Below are 21807 nucleotides of genomic sequence, written 5' to 3'. Positions count from 1 at the left end.
CAAATCACTTTAATGTAAGATTAGCTCCTGACTCTTAGTATACTAAACCTTTAATAGACTTACAATTTTGAAATTGAAAAGATCAAAGCAATCATAAGCAGTGTGCATAATACATATTTTGGAAAGACTAGAATCTTTCTGGTATATATTTTCCTTTATTTGTTAATCAGTAGGGAAGGAGCAACATGCTGTAATAACAGAAAGGGAAAGAGGATTCAACTACACAATATGACATTCATAAATCAGTTCCACCTATTCCCTCCCTTTTCAGATACTCGTAACTTTCTCAAAATAAATTTAAGGGGCTGAAGCTCTCCATGCTTGGGTTCAATGGAAAGGTAAATACTTGATGTTGTTTGTTATTGTTTTGAGTGTTGTTTTGTGCATGCGTGTGCATGCATATGTGTGTATGTGTTTGTTTGTTTGTTTAAGTTAAAGTATTTGAGTGTGAATTATTCAGGAGTGAACCCAACGTATTTTCTTTGTATGTTTCAATTAAAAAAGCAATTTGTACAAATAAAAAATGACTAATAATCAAAAATTTAAACACAGACTTGCAAATATTTCTTATCACATTTATATTAAGGAATGGTCCTATTTCTTTTAAAGGCTTCAAATAGATGTAGTTGAGTTTAGAAAGCTGATTATGTGCTTATCTGTTTCAAAAATTGAGACCATTCTTTGCCTGTCCTTTAGCAACAAAATTAAGCAGAATGATGTCTAGGAGAATGCTTTGAGAATGACAAAAATGGGTCTGTTCCATAAGTGTTTTTATTAAAATGTGAGCAAATTAAAGTTTTGTTCCTTGTTATTTAGTTATTTATTTATGTATTCCCCAATGATTCTTTTATTAATTTAACCTTCTTTTAATCTATATCTTGCCAAACTAATTCAGATGGGATATTGGAAGTGCTGAAACAGTTTTCCTGGTCTCAATGAGTTCTATAAAAGAAATACAATTTGAAGAAAACTGTACAATTAGGACTAATGTCTTACATGCCTGAATTCAACATTGGCATCCAATTTGGGAAGAATTTAATAGCTGTGTCCTAAACATTTCAATATTTCCCATAGTCTGAGACAGATTAAGATGACAGAAGTTTGAATAAGTATCATGACAAGAATTTGTAAAGGGTCTTGTTATTGATATTATTCTTGGTTTTATATCAACTGACAAGAAATAGAATCATAGAATCATAGAATATCCTGAGTTGGAAGGGACCCTTAAGGATCACCAAGTCCAACTCTTGACACCACACAGGTCTACCCAAAAGTTCAGACCATGTGACTAAGTGCACAGTCCAATCTCTTCTTAAATTCAGTCAGGCTCGGTGCAGTGACCACTTCCCTGGGGAGCCTGTTCCAGTGTGCAACCACTCTCTCTGTGAAGAACCTTCTCCTGATGTCAAGCCTAAACTTCCCCTGCCTCAGCTTAACCCCGTTCCCGCAGGTCCTGTCACTGGTGTTAATGGAGAAAAGGTCTCCTGCCTCTCGACACCCCCTTACGAGGAAGTTGTAGACTGCAATGAGGTCTCCCCTCAGCCTCCTCTTCTCCAGGCTGAACAGGCCCAGTGCCCTCAGCCGTTCCTCGTACGTCTTCCCCTCCAGGCCTTTCACCATCTTCATAGCCCTCCTCTGGACACTCTCCAACAGTTTCATGTCCTTTTTATACTGTGGTGCCCAGAACTGCACACAGTACTCAAGGTGAGGCTGCACCAGCGCAGAGTAGAGCGGGACAATCACCTCCCTCGACCTAAATAGCAAACAGTAGAAAGGGAAACTGGATTTTGAGATTAAAATAATTCTGCAAATTCAAGGTGAAATGCTAGAATCCCTAGTTTTCTTGATATTTCAACATTTATATATTTACTTATTTAGGATATATATTCTGTGAAAAGAATTATAAATCAGCTTTACTTATATATAATAAATCAATATGAAGCTGCTGCCTTCTATAATTTTGTGCAAAACCGAAAGGAAAGGAATATATCTATTGTTCACCAGAGGCATAGATGATCATCAAAATTCTTAACATCACCAGTTTTCTGAAGCCACAGGTTTGATAACAACAGCTTATTGTAATACATAGTTTTGATTTTTGACAAATATGAAAAAAATCCCTTTATACCTTAAAGTATGTTGATGTTTATGATTTAAAGAGTAACAGATTTTAATCTTTACTCCCATTTTTAAATGCCACAGCTTATATTCATAATATTAAACTTTTTATTTTTTTTCCTTTTTCTTTTTTTTTTTTTCCTTTTCAGTTTTGACCAGTTAATTAGCATATTGGCATAGTCCAAACTTTTGTTGTTGTTGTTTTTATTAACATATAGCCAAGTGAGTTTCAGGATCCAGCCTACAAATTCTGATTGATTTGGCACAATGACGGATTCTGATTTTTTTTTTCCTCTATGTCACAGAATCTGTTTTTCATGACTTGTCAAGCGGTCTTTGATTAATTGGCCTGGTGGTACATGGAGTAGAATCCAGTATTTTTCTTTTACATTTCCTAAAATGTATTTGACAATTCACTGTGCACACTCCAGTACCCTGGCACTGCTCTTTGGCAGAGCCCAGTGTGTCGCTTTTCAACCATGGCTAGTGACTTGTGCTCATCTCTATTCTGCCATGAACATTTCTAACCAATATGTAAACCCTCTGCTTGTTAAAGCCACTGCAAAAATGGTTTCCTATTAACCATTTTTATTTCCCTTGTTTGCCTAGCAGAGTAGGTACCCTGGAAATGCAAAGGAAATCCAGTAGATTATCAGCATTTAAAACAAGGCTACCACATACTGTTGTACTTGCAGTCAACAGTGATGAGGGTAGAGATTTTGACAAGAAAGCCAGAATTACTGAAACGACATTACCAAATGACTGTGTGTCATGACTTAAAAGAAAAAAGAATTTAAAGAGATGGAAAAGACCTATTTTATCAATTTATGATTTTATTTTTATTGTTATTTGCCAGCATGTTTCCCTGTGTATTATACAGGGAAGATAGCAGATAGAAAACTTCATATTAACCTAGGTTTCTCTCAAGCCTCATAAAAATTTAGTTTACAAAGTCTCTTCTTTATTTGTCAGCATCTGTACATCCAATGAAAACAGATATATATATATGTATTTTTTTTCCCCTACTGATTCTTTGGGGTTCTTCCTGTCTCTTTAAAGTAGCCAGTGAGGCTGAAATGTCCAAGGTCAAAAGAATCAGATTCCTTAATTGTCATTTATTGAGCAATGAAAAAAAAATATCTTAGAGTGTTTCAAAATAGAAGACACTTTTAAAATGGTGCCTTTATATATATGTTTTTAATCTAGCACAGGTATGATTCCCAAGAGTGGCACAATCCATAAAATCTCTCCCTAGACCATCATCTAAACTATTGACGTCATGGAAATATATAACATTGCTTCAATAACCTTATTGCTTTTGATTTTTCTCGTCAGCTGAAGAGTTCCTTCCACACAGAGTTTCTTTCAGAATTTGGCCCACATTTATTAGGAAAAAATAAAGACACAAGAACTTTTTTTTTTTTTTTTAATCAGTTTTACTAGAATTAACCCAAATGTTTATGGAGTGTCCTAATTCTGAGATGACAAAAGCACAGAGGTTTGCATTGATGTCTGCACCCAGACTTTCGATATTCATAAGCCTGTTGCTGTACTGAGCTGCAATCTCATGTAGATATTCAGGACAGATCCATTTTGCATATGACTCTGGGTTCATTGGAGGATGTGACCAGCTGATCTAACACCAGGATTGTCTGCTAATATGTACCATTTATTATTTCACCTCAGACTACTCAGTACTCCTTCACCAAAATACAAAAAATAATAGTTGCTGCTGTTTGAGAGATGTGAAGAGAAATCTTCAGGGCTGGTTAACCTCGATAATACACTTCTTCCTACTTTTTATGCTAATTCATCACCTAGACTGAAAACGGTCAAGAAATTAATATTTTATTCACAGACTTCCTACATGACAGAGTTCTATTCTGATTTATTGTAGAATCTAACAGTTCAAAGAATCATTTGAGTCATTGTACATCAGAAATGGACTAAAACACCTAACTATCCCCAGGATTTGACTCATGGCCTGCTGTCTAGGATCACAACACCTTCAGTGTTTCAGATGGCATTTGAAGTCTATAATCAGATCTTCATTGACCTAGATCACTCTTGCAATGGCATCTTCCAGTTAAAGAAAAAAGTTTGACCTCAGTCTGTTTTGGTATTTTTTTATTATTTTTAAATCTCAGGCTGTCTTGGGAATTTCCTGTAATTTATACTGTGGATTATATTGGTGCCATGTCCAAAAACACAGCACAAAGACCTGCAGAAAAAAAGGCTGTAGGCTATAGTTTGTGTATAGCCTGCATAGTTTGGTGCAAGGACGGCCACTTTTAATACAGTCAAGCAAATGACATAACCCGTATCTGTCCTGATACCCAAAATGGAATAGAATAGTAGAAGAGTGAATATTTCAAGTTAAAGGTGAGAAAGCCTACTGTATTGCTGTCTGATCTTAACCCCATTTCCCCTTCCTGCCATGAAAGAGCACTCTAAAGTACGTCCAATTCATTTCCTCGTTCTTTGCTCACCACACAACTATTTCTCTGTGTTGCCCTTTCAAAACAACCATCTCTTCTCGTTAGAAATACAGAGGAGGGAGAAAGGATTTTTTGTACCAAAATTCATTTTTTTCCCTGAATTTTATGTACCAGGGCTGGTTCACGGTGGTGTGGCTCTTGGGCACGGGTTCTTCCCTGCGATTAATGTCACCCTGAAGGGTGATTCAGGCCTCCTGCGATCTTAGTCAGTCTCCCTAGGAGTTTATCTTTCTCCAATGACTATAGGGAGAGCCACCAGCAGCCAGGATTCTGATCAAGGTGACTCAATGACTGCCGAAAGCCAGGCGATCTGAAATGCAGCCTGAGGGTTGCTAAATAGATTAAGAACACAACGCTGCTTTTTAGGATTCAGAATTGCATTTTCTCACTTGCCCAGGCTGATCCAGTGCTGAACGCAAAGTTCATTTTTCTGATATCCAGGGACATTACTGATGTCCCTAGACATGAAATATGGGGGAAAAAAAAAAAAAAAAAAAAAAAAAGAAGAAAAAACAAAACCAAACAAACCAAAAAAAACTTCAAATTCCACCTTAATTCCCCCTTTCCCAAACAAGCTTAACTCTCAATCCTGAGCGGTGCAGGATCTCTTTTGAAATGTAATTTGCTGAATGATATTTTGATAAATGATGATTATACCATGCAAAGCCATATAGGTTCACATCATTGTTTTAAAATTCTTTAACAGTCTCCTTGTTCTAGTGCTGCAGTATACAGCCTTTCAAGGAAATACATTACGTCTTCTTTAAAGCACGAGGGCTTGACAGCTATTTTGAGAATGGATGTCATAGTATGAATTGTATAAGCATGTGCAAAAACATTTAAAATTCACAGGATCTGAGTATAACTTTGCAAAGTTAAATTACTGTAATGTCAGAAGGATAAGAAATGTGTTCAGCGTTATGAAATGAACAGATATCTATGTGCTGTTTTCAGTCCTTATCATTTAATGGCATATAACAATGTTTTGCTGTTAGACAAGCAATCAAAAAAAAAAAATTAAATGTATATAACCTTGTCTTAAATCTATTTCACTCTGATCACTGTGTGACTGTAAAAAAACCACAGTGCAACATCATTTTCAAATGGTTTTCAGTCTAGTGGGATAGGTGTCAGTTGTGGGCGTCTTTCAGATGCTGGAGGTTTTAATCTAAGCAAAAGAGATCAATGTGCAGCACAGGAAGGAAAAGGCATTGCAAGAGTCTTTGAGAAGTTTTAGGCTTTTCTTCCCCTCCCAGCCCTTTCACTACCCTGCTATTTAAACATGAGCCATTGCCCTTGGCAGTGCTGTTTGTAAGCTACGGAGGAATTCTCCACATTGAGGCAAAATTAAAGCAGAACTAAGTAGCAGAGTTGTTTGAGGGCTTCCTCCAAAGCTCCCAGAAACCCATGTAAAGGTTCTCATTTTTTCCAACAAACACTCAGTCTGGCCTCAAGGCTCCCACTGAGTAGTCTGAATATTCTTCTTCCTTTTTGCTTCAAGCTTTTGCTCATTCTAGCCATTCCTCGTAACTTCTGTGGTCAAGATGGTAGGGTTAAAGAACTATAGAAATCACGTGTCCTGAGAAAACATCTGTACCACAGAAACTGCAGGTTTTGCTCTGTCCCAAAACAGAACAGTTCTTTGACATAAGAAAGTATCACCCTACTACAACATTTAGTAAGAAAAGCTCAAATGTAGTTTGATATGTCAGTGCAACACAGTTACTTCACTGGCGTTTGTCAGCACACATGAGAGCAGATTTCAAAACCTGAAGTCTCCTGGACAGGCTGATTTGGTTTTGTTGTGATAATTCCAAGAAGCTCTCTAGAAATAAGCACTTCACACTGAAGAAACACATTCTTAAAGAGATTGCAGCCTAAATTGGAAAGGCAGATGAAGGATGGGAAGGGAAACAGGCAGGAAGAGATGACATAACCACTCTTACCACTTTTCAAGGTAAGTCCATAGTACATGCTGAACTAGGTTTCAAACCTCTCAGCTGCTACATTGTTCATACAATGCTCCTCAGATGCAAACTGTGACATTCAGTGAAAAATGGAAGGTTGAGGAAAAAAAAATGATGTCATAGGGATTGCCTGAGCTGTGATGACATGGTTGCCATAGACCATAGCAACCATGGCTGGACTTGTGATTTTGACTTCACTGCATTACCCATTCACCATGGTCAACACTACTGCTGTGTTACAGCATAGCTTAGGACCAGCCTCTTTATCAACTCTGGGTGAGCAGTCTATTCCCAGAATCTAGCAGCCATAGGAAGCCATTCAGACAAGCCCCCAAATCCCATAGGATATCAGTTTTGCTAAAAATAAATAAATAAATAAATAAATAAAAATTATACTTCTTGCAAGAAATTATGCTTAAGATAGGTTTTCTGTGGAAGGGTTCATGGTAATCCCCAGAGGAGACTGACAGAATGAGTCAATTTTCTCTAAAATGAAATAACCCATCTCCAAATGTCAATAATTATGTGATTGCCTTTAAGTTCCCTAATTCTAAATTTACTGTTTCACATCTTTTGAAGCTCCGTTTTTAACCTGTTTTGGTACTAAGGTGGGAAAAATTTTGACTGACTGTTAGTTTTCTAAGAACAAGTGGCCTTTCTATTTTTTGTTTTCCTTTTTTTTTTTCAAGTTTGGTTATAAAACGATTCATAACTGTACTAACACCCACAGACAGTATCTCTAAAAATGATTTAAACAAAATGTATTGCATTTTGCACCTTTTTTCCATTGTTCTTAGAACTGCATTTGTTTTCATTAAGCCTTAACAAAGATCAGATTGAGCTGGAACTTGGGTAAGAGAGGTGATAAGTTTGCAGATAATAATGTATCTCATCAGTCATGAATTGCACAAATTAATCTTCAGATAGGGGCATGTCATACAAGAATTTACATGCTAGCACTTTAATTGTCAGAAGCTAGTTTCTATTAGGCAGATGGACTGTGAATGAGTAACAGCATTTCCCATTAGTGGAGGGAAAAAGAAAAATGAAGGTAAGTTCAAAAACATTAAGAAAATGCTTTAATAATATTGTTTAACTTAGCTTGTAATGAGGGGAAAGAGCAAGACCTTAAGCGAATTAAGACCATGTCTGCTTTGTTTAATATATACCGTCTCTCTGCTCAGAACAGAAGATGTGTATGGAAAAAGACAGTGAATTAAAGACGTATTACACAGGGAAAATGCATACAGAAAAGCAAAGATCTATTTAAAGGAATACTTTGAAAAGAGCAAAAAGAAATTCTGTGAAAAACTGTGCCGAGTGTTTTTGGTTTGTTTTGGTTTTGTTTTTTGTTTTTTTTTTTTTTTGGATAAAATTTGAATATTTCATTTTTTTCCGACCATTGCCGGTAAAAAGTGGGTTTTTCCTTCCTGTAATAAAGTGGACCAGAAGGGCCTTTGTACTGTGCGTGGTTTGATTTGCATAGGGAAAGAATGTGGTTGCTAGACACAGGCCACAACTCGGTCACTGTTTTTATGCTGTACTTTGTTGTTTAACATTTTGGAGCATGAATTGATCACTGTGTAGGTTCAGAAAAGTCCACGTCCATACTCTGGTGAGCTCTGAGAAAATGCAGTCCTACCTTTATGTGATACCAACTCTTTGGGTCATGCTGGAGAGGCAAGTGTTTGTGGATCAGCGCAGCAATGCTGAATTTCACGCTCAACTGTTAAATAAACAGGACAGCCACCGCTGGTTCACATTTCTGAAAATAAAAGGATTTGGGCCACATCTTTGCTTGGGATAAACTGGCTTCAAGAATAAGTACTAGTGAACAGCACCAGTTTTCACCAAGTCAGGGATTACCTTGTACATACATGCTTCCTTTGTAATTAAGGGCTTGTTCAAGATAAAGCTCAGCAGATCATTATGATGACGGTACTTTTTCCTGTTCTGCCTTTCAGTTATAATTTGAAAATGTTTTTAAAGTATTTATTGCACTTAAAAATAAAATAAAATTATGAGCCAGCACCCCAGAGGCAGCTCAGAATTATTACAACCTGTTGTTTTGCAGGTGAATAAAGGAGAACAAATATGGGTTATTAAAGCCTAGGGTTACTGTGAATAAGGAAAAATGAGGATTAAAATCAAGGTGATACAGTTGCTAATCTTTGGCTCCAATAACTAAACTGCAGTGGGTCCCACCTGTACTCAGGGTTTTTGGTTGTACATTTAGACAAGCAATTGAATAAAAGCTAAAGTCAATCCCCATTCCTGCTACAGTTAGGGAGCATTATCATGGATCTAAACGTGACATGAAAGCCTACTGAAGCTTGTCAGCACTAGGGTATATTGTAGACTTTTTTTTTTCCCCATCAGAGTAATTGAATAAATACTTAAATACATGAGTCATTATTCAAAGAACTGCCCATTTTTTAATATACATTTATCATTATGCATATTTGTGTTTACAGCAACAGAGGTTTAGGACTTCAGAAATAATTTTTCCCTTTCTTGCAATCCAGTCTCAGGTAGTTCTGTTGTCATGCTGTATTTAAGAATCAGTTATATACTTGTAGAAAGTATTGCATTATTTTATCTTAACACATTAAAGTATTGGCTTTTGGGATGATAGCCCTTGTTTTTATAAATATTTTTTTCAGTCACTTTGCCTTTGCTTAGTGTCTGTGCAAATGTAAGTCAAACTCCATTTTTTGTTTCGATTTCCTCCCCAAAAAAGTAGCTAACCTGTTATTTGTTCAATTGATTCCCCACCCCCACTCCCCACCCCCAGTGGAACACACTGATAACATTTTAATTTCTAATAACATTTAGTATCCTGAATATAAATGTTCTTGTATATCTAAGACTGATGAGATACTTTGCCTTCACAGTAATAGAAAATATTTTCATGCAAAATGTACCGAATATGAACTCATTTATGACAGTTTCCATAAGTGATAAGAAATGATTAGGGACACCTAGCATTTTTTTCTAAATTTGATGAAACGGTAAAGCTAATTTATTTTGTGTATTCCTCTTCCTTTTAGAAATGTTGTATGAACAATTCTGCTAAAAAATTTCATAAAAATATTTCACTTCTCAGAAAATATTTGGACTACTTTTTACAAAGAAAATAGAAATTGCAAAATTGGATGAATTAATCTTTATATTTAAGGATTTGTATTACATTTTTATTCACCATTTTAAAATACATAATTGTAATAGGGGCTCTAAGGAGAGTGTATACACGAACAGTTACTTTCTCTTTTGATTCCTCCATTTGTTGTCTTGTAAAACTTAAGTCTTTAAGAATTGAATACGTATGTATCAAGAAAGGAAACGAAAATTTTTTGACCACCCTATTTTATCACCAGTTCTAAAATATCAATCTCCACAAAAAAAAAAAAAAAAAAAAAAAAAAATCTTAAAGGCAGAATACCTCTTTTTTTTTCCAACCTCCTTTCCTCTAGGCCCCCAACTTTGCAACAGTCCATTGAATTATGGAATATTTGAGAATTCATGGGAGTATCTTCTGCTCATCCCCTTTACAGGTAGCTACTTCCAAACTAATCTCCCTGCACAGATTATTAAGATAAAAAGATTTTCTACTTTTTCCTTTTCTTTTGGTGAAGTCAGAGGAACCAAGTCCTAGAAGCAACCATTTTCTTTTGCTGGTACTAGAGGACATCCAGTGTCACAAGCTCAGTGAAAATACGTACACAGAATTGTCCTCCTGTAACAGCTTCTTTGTGGCTATGGTGGAAATAAGGTTTATTGAATGGAAAGCAAACTCCAAGCACCATAAACTTTGTGCTGATGGGAGTTTCTTATGAGTAGGAACATCGTAAGTTGTGGCAGGATTTTACTTTACGTCATGATGTGTTATTAGGGTAGCGGTTAATTTTAGATGGTTTTTCCAGTGACTTCAGTGAGATTTAGATAAAATGTCAAACTCTCTATTGTCCACACTTTTATTTATTTATTTTTTGCTCAGCATAAAAAATCAGTCTCTCTAATACTCAAGAAGTGGACATATGGCAGTAAATACATGGCTGGAAGAGGTACTTTATGCTAACTAGTATGATAAATTTCACTCACAAAATAAGGTTATGAATCTGTGAGTAAAATCCTTAAGATCGTGAAGGCAGATAATTAAACCAAGTTCTCTAATATAATTTTTAGAGATAATTATGTTTTATGAAATTGGTTTTCATTTTTGATAAAAAGTAGAAACACGAATTGGTGAGTAACAGAAAGCAAAACCTTCATTCAGTGTTAAATAAAGCACACACTGAGAACTTGAGAATTTACAATGAATACAAAGGAGGAATTTCTAGATCATGCATGGTTGATATTAGTAGATTTTTGGTAACTAAACAGAAAATTTTGTCAATAGTCATTTAAAAAGCTGTTAAAACCAACCAAGAAGTAGAATCTATTCTGCAAAATAGAACAGCTACAGTCACATTCTTTGTGTGTGTGATTCAAACCCACCAATATTATTAACCATAGGCTGATAGATGAAGCCAAAATATCGGTAAAAGAACAGAGTTTTTAACTGTGTGTAACACAGAAGAAAAACTGTTAAACTTACTCAGTTCTAAAGGCCTTTTCCATAATTTCTGCTAATGCAAAAGACTCCTGAGGCAACAAGACAGCTTACCTGCCAACTTTGACATTTCTATAACTAAATCAATATTTCAGGAGCCTTGTGTTATAAATCTGATGTTGATTTGAATTTCGTGAAAGTAATAAATGATCTAATTAGAAAACAAACAAAAAGGTGAGAATAATTATGGTGTTTATTCTACTGAGATGATAAGGTGGGCTTGACAAGACAGAATGCTCTTTCTAAACCTGGAGTCTGTCTACACTTGCAATTGATCTTAGGATTTAAAGTGTTTATTTTTTTGTTGTTGTTATTTGTTTGTTTTAATGCACCGAGTTAAAATGTATTACCTTGGTAGAGATGCTAAGAAGCAGTTTGCTTACAGTATCTCATACATTTCATTTTATATTCCTCTCACTGATTGCAAATTTTAAAATGCAGTTGTGAATATATTATTTATGTAGAAGTAGGTCTTATGTTTCGATGATTTACAGTAACATAGCTTCTAAAATCCTTTCCAAACAACTCTTTTCTTCACAGTATCATTCACAAATAAGAATTGTTGCATCATTTATTTATTTATTTATTTGAATAGAGAAACAACACAAAAAGTAAAGAAGGCCATTTTTCCAGCTCTTTTTCTGTACTTGCAGGTACAATCAAAATCAAAGATTGTGTTGGCACATGATTCTTTGATTTATTATTATTTAGGATTTGAAGTTGCATAGTTCACAAAACCTAAAGGAAAATTTGGGGCATAATTTTCTTTAGACATTGGTAAGTCCAACCCAAGGCCACGTATGTTTCCCTCAGTGCACTCAGACAGGTGGAATTAGGAGCCAGACTTCAGAAAGCACTAGGCCTTAAAGGGCTCCTCTCTAGCCTCAGTAGTTTCTTACAGGTGCATTTGTTATGTAGCTAATCTGTTGGGTTTCTTCAGAAGGAAAATAACAATAATAATAAAGTTATTGGTGAGTCAGTTTAGGCTTCCTGACTGTCCCACTGTATTAATGAACTTCCAGTGAGCAGCTCTTGGTTGAATCTCCTCAACATCGAGGTCTAGAGAACTCTGTTGTGGTTTCTACTTCATCTATTCCACAAGAACTTATTCTTATCTTGTCTTGACTTTTCCATATCAAGGGTACCAACAACTCAAAATAAAGATCCTCAGGTAAAAGCAAGACGTTTCACAAGAGTAGTGAAACATACTGTATTTGTGCCTAGTTACAGACTGAATGAGTGTACAAAGAAGCTGGTGGTTGATAATTTGATTCAAGACACCTTGCTTTATCTGATCAGTAAGAGCTGTATTGTGACATTAGAGTTTAAGTTGAAGTCTCATGGAACTTAAATAGTTGACTTCTCATTCAACATAGCAAGAAGTTTGGCTTTCAATAAGGGTCCCAAAGATGTTACTGGATTTGAAGATGGAGTCACCAAGTACCACAGTTCACATCAATGGGAGAGCAATGAAGCCACCAGCAAGCTCATGAAAATTAAGCCAAAAAGAGGCAGGACCTTTGTTCAGATCTGTATTTCAGGAGGTACAGAATATCCTTGCTATAATTCAGCAGTAGGGAAACCTACGCTGAAATTCTTGCTGGATTGAACTCCATTTAGCCCACTGGAAAGCTTCCCAGGACTTCAATAGTTTCACAAGTCACAGAACTTGTTTAATGTGCTTGGCTTTTACATGTGCAGAAGAAAACAAAAAAAAATATGAACCCATAATATGAAAGTCTCAGTTTTAATTCAATAATAACAGCAGCACTACCATTAACTTAAAAAAAAAAAAAAAAAAAAAAAAAGAGAGAGAGAGAGAGAAGAAAAGAACCATGGAAACACATAAGAAAATGGATAGTCTGATGTTTTGCATAGAACCATGGCTACATCTTTCCGCTGTGTTGTTTTTTGCACTCATTTGCACCAAGCAAGGTGGGAGTAAAATAAGCCTGTGCTGGGGCAGAGGATGCTAACAATTTCCACCCACTTTGCTTTCTGATTGTGCAGAGTGCAGGGCAGTGGTGAATCAGCCCCAGAGCCCCAGCAACTCCATTCCTGAGCACTGTTCCTGAGCACTGAGGTTGCTCGAAATGTTTTCAAAGTAAGGTTTTGTGTTGCTGCATCTCAGAAAGAAAAAAAAAAAAAAAGCCTTGCAGTTATTGTTCTCACAGTTTTACTGTTTTTCCCTGCTGTATTGCTATGAAAATTGTTTCATTCTTATTCTAATATTGTGAGCTTCAAGAATAGATCTCCTTGCCTAGCATTCCTCTGAAAAATGAAAGAAATGCCCTTCTGCAGCAAGCTTAACACTGCTATCATCTGCATAATAAAGATAGGCTGTATGTATAGAATATGCATATACATGTATAAATTTATACTGATATACTGTGTGGGCACAAAGATAAACAGAATAAGAATCACAGTAACAGAATAGGGGAGAGGCCTGTAGCTCAGTGACTGACATATATCACAGATCTCATCTGTCAAATGACTGAATTGAGAGGTTTTTATGAACATCTCTTCTTGGACAAAGTACTTTATATGTTGAAAATAAATGTATGCATGCTGATAGTGTGTGATTTCCTCAACAATTCCATAAAAAAGTTGTTTCTAATTCTTTCCATTTTTTATTTTTTTATTTTTTTTTCCTGGCAGTTTTCTCTCACATCATCTCCCAAGACAAAATAAAATAACGGGATTCTTAAAAATGCATGTGCTAAATTTTGGATCTCAGTATGGGTAAAATTATCTACTTAGTCATGAGTTCACACGTTCTCAGCACTACTCTAAACATCTCACAAATAATTAAAAATAGTACACTTCAGAGATATTTTTCTTCCAGATCTGTTGGGAATTTGCTTACTTGATTGCTATTTCTTTCTCTTGAGGGATGTAAAGTAAGGTAAAAAGGTGTAAAAAGCTTAAAAGTTATCAGAATTTTAGCATTATTTTTACTGGTTATCAGGAATCTTCTCTATATAATCTAATTGAGAACAATGTAATATCCATCTACTTGGTAAAGAAATTAAAAAGAATTAGCGTGTACTGGAAATTTTTGATACATCTTGCAATTCAAAGTTTTGTAACTGTCACAGGGTCTTGATTCAGAAAGGCAGTCACATATCTCACCTTATTCATGTGATTGTGCCCCAGTTTATCCCAGTGGAACCACAAACATGCTCAGGTTTCATACAGGCTTAAGAAGTTTGCTCGATCAGAACCTTGACAGCAAGAAGAAATGTCCTTCACTGTGGAATCACATTAATGACTAAATAAAAAGTCAAATATTTTCAGCTAAATACTTTCCTCTCAGAGAAAATATGATACCCTGCACTTTGCAATATATCTGTTTGCAATAAACTCTTTTCTTCTTCATCTGCTGACTTTTTCACATGTGAATTCTTAGTTTTAAGCAAATTTTATCAAACTCACCCTGAGTTTCTGATCTACCATTTAGTCACATTAGGCTTCAGTAACCTGTAACATGTAGATTCTTGTTTGAAAACAAGTTTTGCTGAATCAACATGACTTAGTGTAAGCCACATCTGACTGGAATGAACAGCAGTATTTTTCTCTCACCTTGTCCCCCATTAAGGCATCTTTAAATCCTGATGCACATCAGATGAAAAGGAATTAAAAATCCTGATGCACATCAGATGAAAAGGAATTAAAAATCAGGATTTCTTTGCAACAGAGTCAAGTAGAGAAAATCTTTTTGTTATTGTTGTTTTCTTTCTTTCTTTCTTTCTTTCTTTCTTTCTTTCTTTCTTTCTTTCTTTCTTTCTTTCTTTCTTTCTTTCTTTCTTTCTTTCTTTCTCTGAAGAAATGTTGGGGGATAGCAAAACAAATAAAAGGATTGGATTTGCTTATGTTCTTTGAAGCTTTTCTTTGTAGCCAAGGGATCAGTGTGTGGAGAGGGGAAAAGAAACCAAAAATAATTTAAGAAAACACTGAGTCCTGTCTTTGAATTATATAAAAGCATCTGCATTTCATTTATTTTTTCTTTAACATAATGTGCTGTATAATCACAGGCTTCATCACCCCCTGTGCTTGAGCTTCCTCTTAGCACAGGCTTTGGAAATTGTACCACAGAGTTTGGTGGAAGCAGAATCTGGCCCATGCTTTTTTTTAAAAATAGACTTTTATGAGTTACCTCTCCCCTTTCAGGAGCTTTTTCTTTTGAGCTGTTAATACAGTCCTAAAAATATAGCATTTGCAATACCATCAGCTTTCTGCCCCATAAGAAACTGAAAGGAATCAATAATTTACCAAAAAGTTAACATTCCATAGGCTTGTTAGTTGGAAGTGTAAATAAATAGATGCAGGAGAAATGGTACAAGATGTCAAGGGGATTGACTGCAGGACTTGTTTCAACCCCAATTCTTAACATGAGGAATGGTGAGGGAGGAAGAGTACAAGGGAGTACTCAAAGAGATAAACTTGCTTCTCGGTATACTTAAAGGCTGGATCTCGTTCAGAGTTTATTTTAACTATTAACCATGGAAAAATAAATATTATTTGATACTATTCCTATATGGAGTCAATAAGAAAATTTCCAGCACCTTTACTAAAAACAAAGTCAGAACAAAATATTGTAACCTTTAAGCCTGAAAATGGAAATAAAATGAGTAAAAGCATATAAATAATAATTTGTCTCTCCTGCTATCTGGAGAAGTCAAAATGTACTCTAAACATTGCTTAATTAAACCTTACCAGACCCTGGTTCAGTAAAAAAGGGAATTATTTCTTAACTGCTATTTTAGAGAAGAGAGCCTTTGACCTTCAATTACTATAAATTAGGCAGAGAACAAGCATGGACAAGCAGGATTGAATAGCCTTTATTCAGCTACATCTTCATGAATCTGGAAAGTGAGGTTCTTTTTGCAAGTTTTGCAAGAGTAGAACTTGACTCTACAAGCCCTGAAGTCATAGTTAAGGAACCCATAGTCACAGACCCCTGGTGTCTGCAGGGTTAGGGGTGAGCATGGACTTTGCATTAGAGCTGTTTTGCAACATCAAAACTTTTTTTTTTTTTTTTTTCAAAATGTGGATTTCCCCCCCACCACACATAGTTCTCAACGCGGTTTCAATGTACTCATCTTCCTGAGATCAGTTCTACCTGATAAAATTGCAAAGCTATTATGGCCTTATTTGTCAATTTGGTGTGTGGGGAAGAAATGCACGATTGAATGTTGAGGTTCTGCAGCTCCTCCAGCAAGTGGTGATTCATTAGGACATTATGTGGTAGGTAGTTGCATTCTGGCATGCTCTAGGCATCATATATACCGCCGTTTGAAACAGAGCAACATAATAAATCCTTTTGTTAATAACTCTAAATGATGACTTATGCCCTGGAAATTCCTTTTCCTCCTGGCACAAACAACTATAATCTCTGTGGAGCTGCAGAATGGAGTAAATGCCCTAATACCTGTAGTGGAGTTGAAGCAATATGTACCTCATTAGTAGGCCATAGATCAAACTATTAGCAACATGGTGAGAAGCAAGCTAGGATTTGGTGGGATTTATAAAAGGTCATCTGGAGGCAGCATGCAGAAAGCGTTTTGGTTCTGCAAATACTTCTAATCAGCTGATTTCCCACTTAGTGGGCACAGGGAGGACATTTTATCCCATTGAGCAGAGTAGTTTGGCAATGGTGATTACATGAGATTAAAGCTTTACACACGTCATGAAAGCTGTGGCAGTTCCTCCTGGTAAATTAACCTTAGCATTTTGTGACAGAGAAAGCCCATCAACTCATCTTTGTTTCCTTTGTTCTTTACATCTCTGCAGCATTCATAGCAGGATGGAGAGAACTAGAAAATACATCAGTATCTGCTACAAAAGAACACTGTCCTCCAATAGCCCAGAGGGTTAAATCCTTAGTCTAGGTGGTACTCAGCAACTAAATGAAGTGTGGGACCTTCTGCTCAATGCACTATAGCTGCATCAGCCAGCTTCATCTTTAGATGACTCTTCATGTTTGTATTTTTAGTGGTCTTGTTTCTTTGTGTTTAAGGAAAGGTTGGATGTAGCATTTAGGGACATTGTTTAGTGGGTAATACTGGTAGCAGGGGGACAGTTGGACTAGATGACCTTAGGGGTCTTTTCCAATGTTAATGATTCTATGATTTTTAAAGCATGTCTATCTCTAATGTAGTAAAGAAGAAGGTCAGCATTGTGTTTTTGCCATATCAAAGGGGGAACCGAGGCAGGAGGCCAACTCACCCTAAGGTCATCTTGCAAGGCTTGCAGACTCTGCATAAGTGCCACCACTCCCAAAGACCCAGGAGTTTGGTCACAGAAGAGGAAAATATTTATAATATCTTACCTTGTTCCTTGCAAGGAGGCCCACTCACTGTGAGCTCCTGCTAATTACTTTGCTAAGTTCATCAAGAGAGAAGATGTCCTGTCCTGTGTGTGCATACTTTCTGGTCCTAGGAACACCCAGGTCTCACTAGGCACCTCACAAGATCTGTGCATGCTCTTTAAATGCCTCGTGCATCCTTGCAGAGCAGCAGGTGTTGGTGATTATCCCACAGGAAAGGAGTAAGATGAAGGATTCCCTGCCTAAATTCAGGTCAGAATCATCCTTATTGGTATATAAAAAAAAAATATTTAATTATTTAATGCTTTTAAAACACACAGATTAGCTTCTGTCTATAGTCTTTGGTTCATTCCTCTCATTTTATAAAATAACTTAAGAGATGTAGCAGAATCACAGAATCACAGAATCACAGAATCTCACAGAATCACAATCTAGGTTGGAAGAGACCTCCAAGATCACCTAGTCCAACCTCTGACCTAACACTAACAAGTCCTCCAATAAACCACATCACCAAGCTCTAACTCTAATTGTCTTTTAAAGACCTCCATGAATGGTGACTCAACCACTTCCCTAGGCAGCCTATTCCAATGCCTAATAACCCTTTCAGTAAAGACATTCTTCCTAATATCCAACCTAAACCTCCCCTAGTGCAACTTTAGCCCATTCCCCTTTATCCTGTCACCAGGCACATGGGAGAATAGACCAATCCCCACCTTGCTACAGCCTCCTTTAAGGTACCTGTAGAGTGCATTAAAGTCACCCCTGAGCCTTCTCTTTTCCAGACTGAACAAGCCCAGCTCCCTCAGCCGCTCTTCATAAGACTTGTTCTCCAGACCCATCACCAGGTTCATTGCCCTTAACAAATGGCCAATGAAAGGAAATCTGAAGCTTGGTTGCTGCTTATCTAATTTTCTATTAAAATCCACATTTGGGAAATTCTTATGTAACTGGTTCCTCCAAGGTCTGGAATATTTAAGGTGTGCATAAGACATCAAGACCTGAAGATACAGAGCTAAATTGTCCACCTTATTCTAAAAAGATGCCTACAGAAATTTTTAGACAGTTTTTTCACTGATGTCTGTATCAAGAGGATGCTTTGTCATTTCAAAGGACATGCAAAGCAAGAGGGAAGAAGAGTAGTTCTCTGATATCTTTATTAGCAAGAGTAGAGTGACAGTGAGAGATAGCAGGCCTACATCAGAAAAATTCTGATTCTTTAAGGTTCTTTTCCTATCTAACCCTGTTACTGAGCCTAGTTCATTTAAATCTTTCTAGGTTTCTGTTTACTCACTTGCAAAACAGAAATAATGTTACTCTGAAATTCCTTAGAACTACTTTTTTTTTTTCTTTTTTTTTTTTTTTCCTTGAAAATGACAAACCCTTTCACTTTGACAGTATCTTCCTTTTACATAACTTAGGAAAACAAGGGGTAGACTACTGATACAGTCTAAAATCAGCATTTGATTAAAGTTAGATGATCAGGGAATAAGCAGGTCACACCAGGGTTTAAAAGCACCTAACTTAAGAGAATGTCATTGAGAGAGTTTGCATTGGCCTTCAAGGGATTTCTAGGGGTAGGAACAGCAATGTATACAGAGAAAAAGTGACATTCTCTGAGTTTGTGACAGCAAGTATTGGAATCAGTAATTCACTGTTATTTGTAAACTCAGTATTTGTGAGGTCTCTTCCCTTCCTACTCCTCAATCTCAGGCTGAGCAATACTAAGGCTGTTATGAGTCACTGTGCTATCCTCCAAGAGAAGGTAGGGTGCAATTCTTTCTTTTAACGGCCTACGCAGAGGTTTGCTGCTATGGCAAATGATTGCAATCATTACCTCCATCCACAGACCTGCTGCATTGTGCTGAACATGCAGGGCATAACCGGGGTGACTCTTGCTACAACCCTATCTTCATATCTCCTTCTTCTCTTTCCAGGACAAAGCTATAACAAAGACAGGGTATAAGGATGCAAGTGTGAATGTATCAAAATATGTTCACCTGAAGTGCAAAGTGCTAAGTTTCACAGAACTTTCAGCTGTCCATCTATGTGAGACAGGCAGCATCCACACCATAACGTAACATGGTATCATGCCACTTTTCCATCAGTAAAGACATGTTTCCCAAGGGCTGTTCTGCAGTAACAAAACACCATTGTTGCTGTCATTATTGTTATTATTATTATATTAGAGTTATTATCTAGTTTATTGTTATTATCTGGTTTATTTTTAAAGTTTCTGAAATAATGTAAAGGCTGTGCTGAAGTCCACCAAAGCAGTATTTTCATGGCACAACCTGACAATATGTGTTCCCCTGCTGGCTGAGTGACATCTGTGCAGGTATAAAGCTCACTGGAGCAGTGTTGGATAATTATGTAACACAAAACAATATGGGGATCTGTGTAATATGATGGTGGAAACGTACCCAGTGTATCCTGGGTCTCATGTCCCACCAAGGTCCAGCTCTTCTGAAGCCATACAGACAAGATCTGGTTTCTGGTACAGCAACTATTGGCAAGGGAGGAACAAGATGGTGAGAAAAATAATCAAGCTAATGTTCTTCCAGTACCTTGCTGCAGCTCTATTCTTTATTTATTTGTGGTCAGAGGAAAAATGGTGGCTTATTCAAGCAGTGTGTAAGAATGAAGCTTGGGAAGGGGTACCTGCACCACTTCTGCCCAGCTCTCCCTTAATAAGATTAAAATAACACAAATTCGGAATGTTTTAATATTTCAGTATAGGTTCTGCTTTGGAAGCATTCAGACAACGACTTGCTAAAGGGCCTTGCAGAGTGATTTCCCTTTCAGAAAGGACCATTAAAACTCTAAGCTATCTTATCTCTTCACAACTTATATTGTTTTAGGACCACAGGACAAAAATTGTTGAATGGAATTTCTGAGGGATTGGTAGAAATCAATATATCTTTTTTTTTGTTAAATGTTTTAGAATCTATTTTCCTGCAATATAAATACATTTATAATATCCCTAATACTGATAAAATATCATCTTGATAATCTATTCAAACACTTAAGAGAGCTCAGTTTATGTTCTGACATACTCTGAATTTCAGTTAAAAAATGCATTCTGGTTTAACTGCCATCAATAGCCTAATGCAATCTCAAAGAAGCAGGCACAGTCTATTCAAATATGTTTCCAATATAAGTCACAGATTGCCAGACAAAGAAGAAAAAAAAAGAAAAAAAAAGAAAAAAAAAGAAAAAAAAAAGAAAAAAAAAGAAAAAAAAGAAAAAAAAAGCTTCACAATTAAAGACATAAATGTCAAGAGAAAAGAACAGGAAAGAAAAATATGGGAAATTCTGATTTTTTTATATTACATTTTTCTGGTTTAAGTCAATTAATCATAAATTAAAATAATTTTAATAAAAAAATATTCTATAAAGCAGAGTTAAAGAACATGACTTCGTTCATCAAGATCTAAGAGAGTTTTTCTATGCTGTTGAAATTTTAATTACTCACTCTTTCAATATTCATAAGTCACTTCATTTTCTAAATATTGAGGTGAGCAACACAATCATCAGACTAAAAAATTAAAAAAGATAGTAAATTTGGGATGTGTTCCTGTACTTAGGTATTTTTTTATATTTTCATGTATAGCTTTGTATTTGAATATTCGCAATACAAGCTTTGCAGTCTTAGGGTCTGAAGCCCCACTATCACAAAAACTGAAATTCTTATGGAACAATATGACTACAGTAAGTGAAAGTTTCTGAGCTGTGCCAGATATTCCAAATCTCAAAAGAAAATTATGAGTTACAGTCTCTGGTTGTTACTAGAAAGTGAATTTTTTAACTTTCACAATGGATCTATGTTAATAATATGTTGATAATGACACTAATACCTTAACTGTTCACTCACCAAATCTAAATCAAGGATTAAAACATTATGAAACAAATTATAGCCATTAATATAATCATTTTGATTTTTGTTTTAAAGGTCAGTTAATGAGTTTCAAGCTGTCCTACCAAACAACATAATTGTGCAAATAGAAGTGATATTTCATTCTGCTACTTCCTCTCTTGTATGACAGCATTATATTTACATAGTACTGAGGTGCAAGATGAAGACTCTGGATAACCTAGCAATTCCTAAACTGTAATACCATACCCTTTCTTTAAAGCCAATATTTTTAGCAACACTCTACCCTATTTTGAAGAAATGTAAAAGTTAAAAAAAGTCGTACTAAAAACCTATTCATGCTCTCAATGATAGCCCCGTGTAAATGGAGAAAACTTGACCTTAAAGGATAAGTTTGAAAGGGCTGTGTAGGT

At 36.0% G+C, this 21807-nt stretch overlaps 1 long non-coding RNA gene across 4 annotated transcripts in view; it reads left to right on the top strand.

Annotated features, from left to right (window-relative positions):
• Positions 1 to 7457: 7457 nt before the first annotated feature.
• Positions 7458 to 21807, top strand: part of LOC137849910 (uncharacterized) — a 44201-nt gene continuing 29851 nt past the window's right edge. For 2 of the 4 annotated variants that reach the window (XR_011092160.1, XR_011092161.1), the window contains exon 1: positions 7458 to 7634. This is a non-coding gene — a long non-coding RNA (uncharacterized lncRNA). The remainder of the gene's footprint in view (positions 7635 to 21807) is intronic. The other 2 variants (XR_011092162.1, XR_011092163.1) reach the window with 2 other exon arrangements.

This window comes from Anas acuta, chromosome 1, assembly GCF_963932015.1.
Source record: "Anas acuta chromosome 1, bAnaAcu1.1, whole genome shotgun sequence".
NCBI lineage: Eukaryota > Metazoa > Chordata > Aves > Anseriformes > Anatidae > Anas > Anas acuta.
Note: the sequence above shows the minus strand (reverse complement) of the source record. Positions and strands in the feature narration are given on the sequence as shown.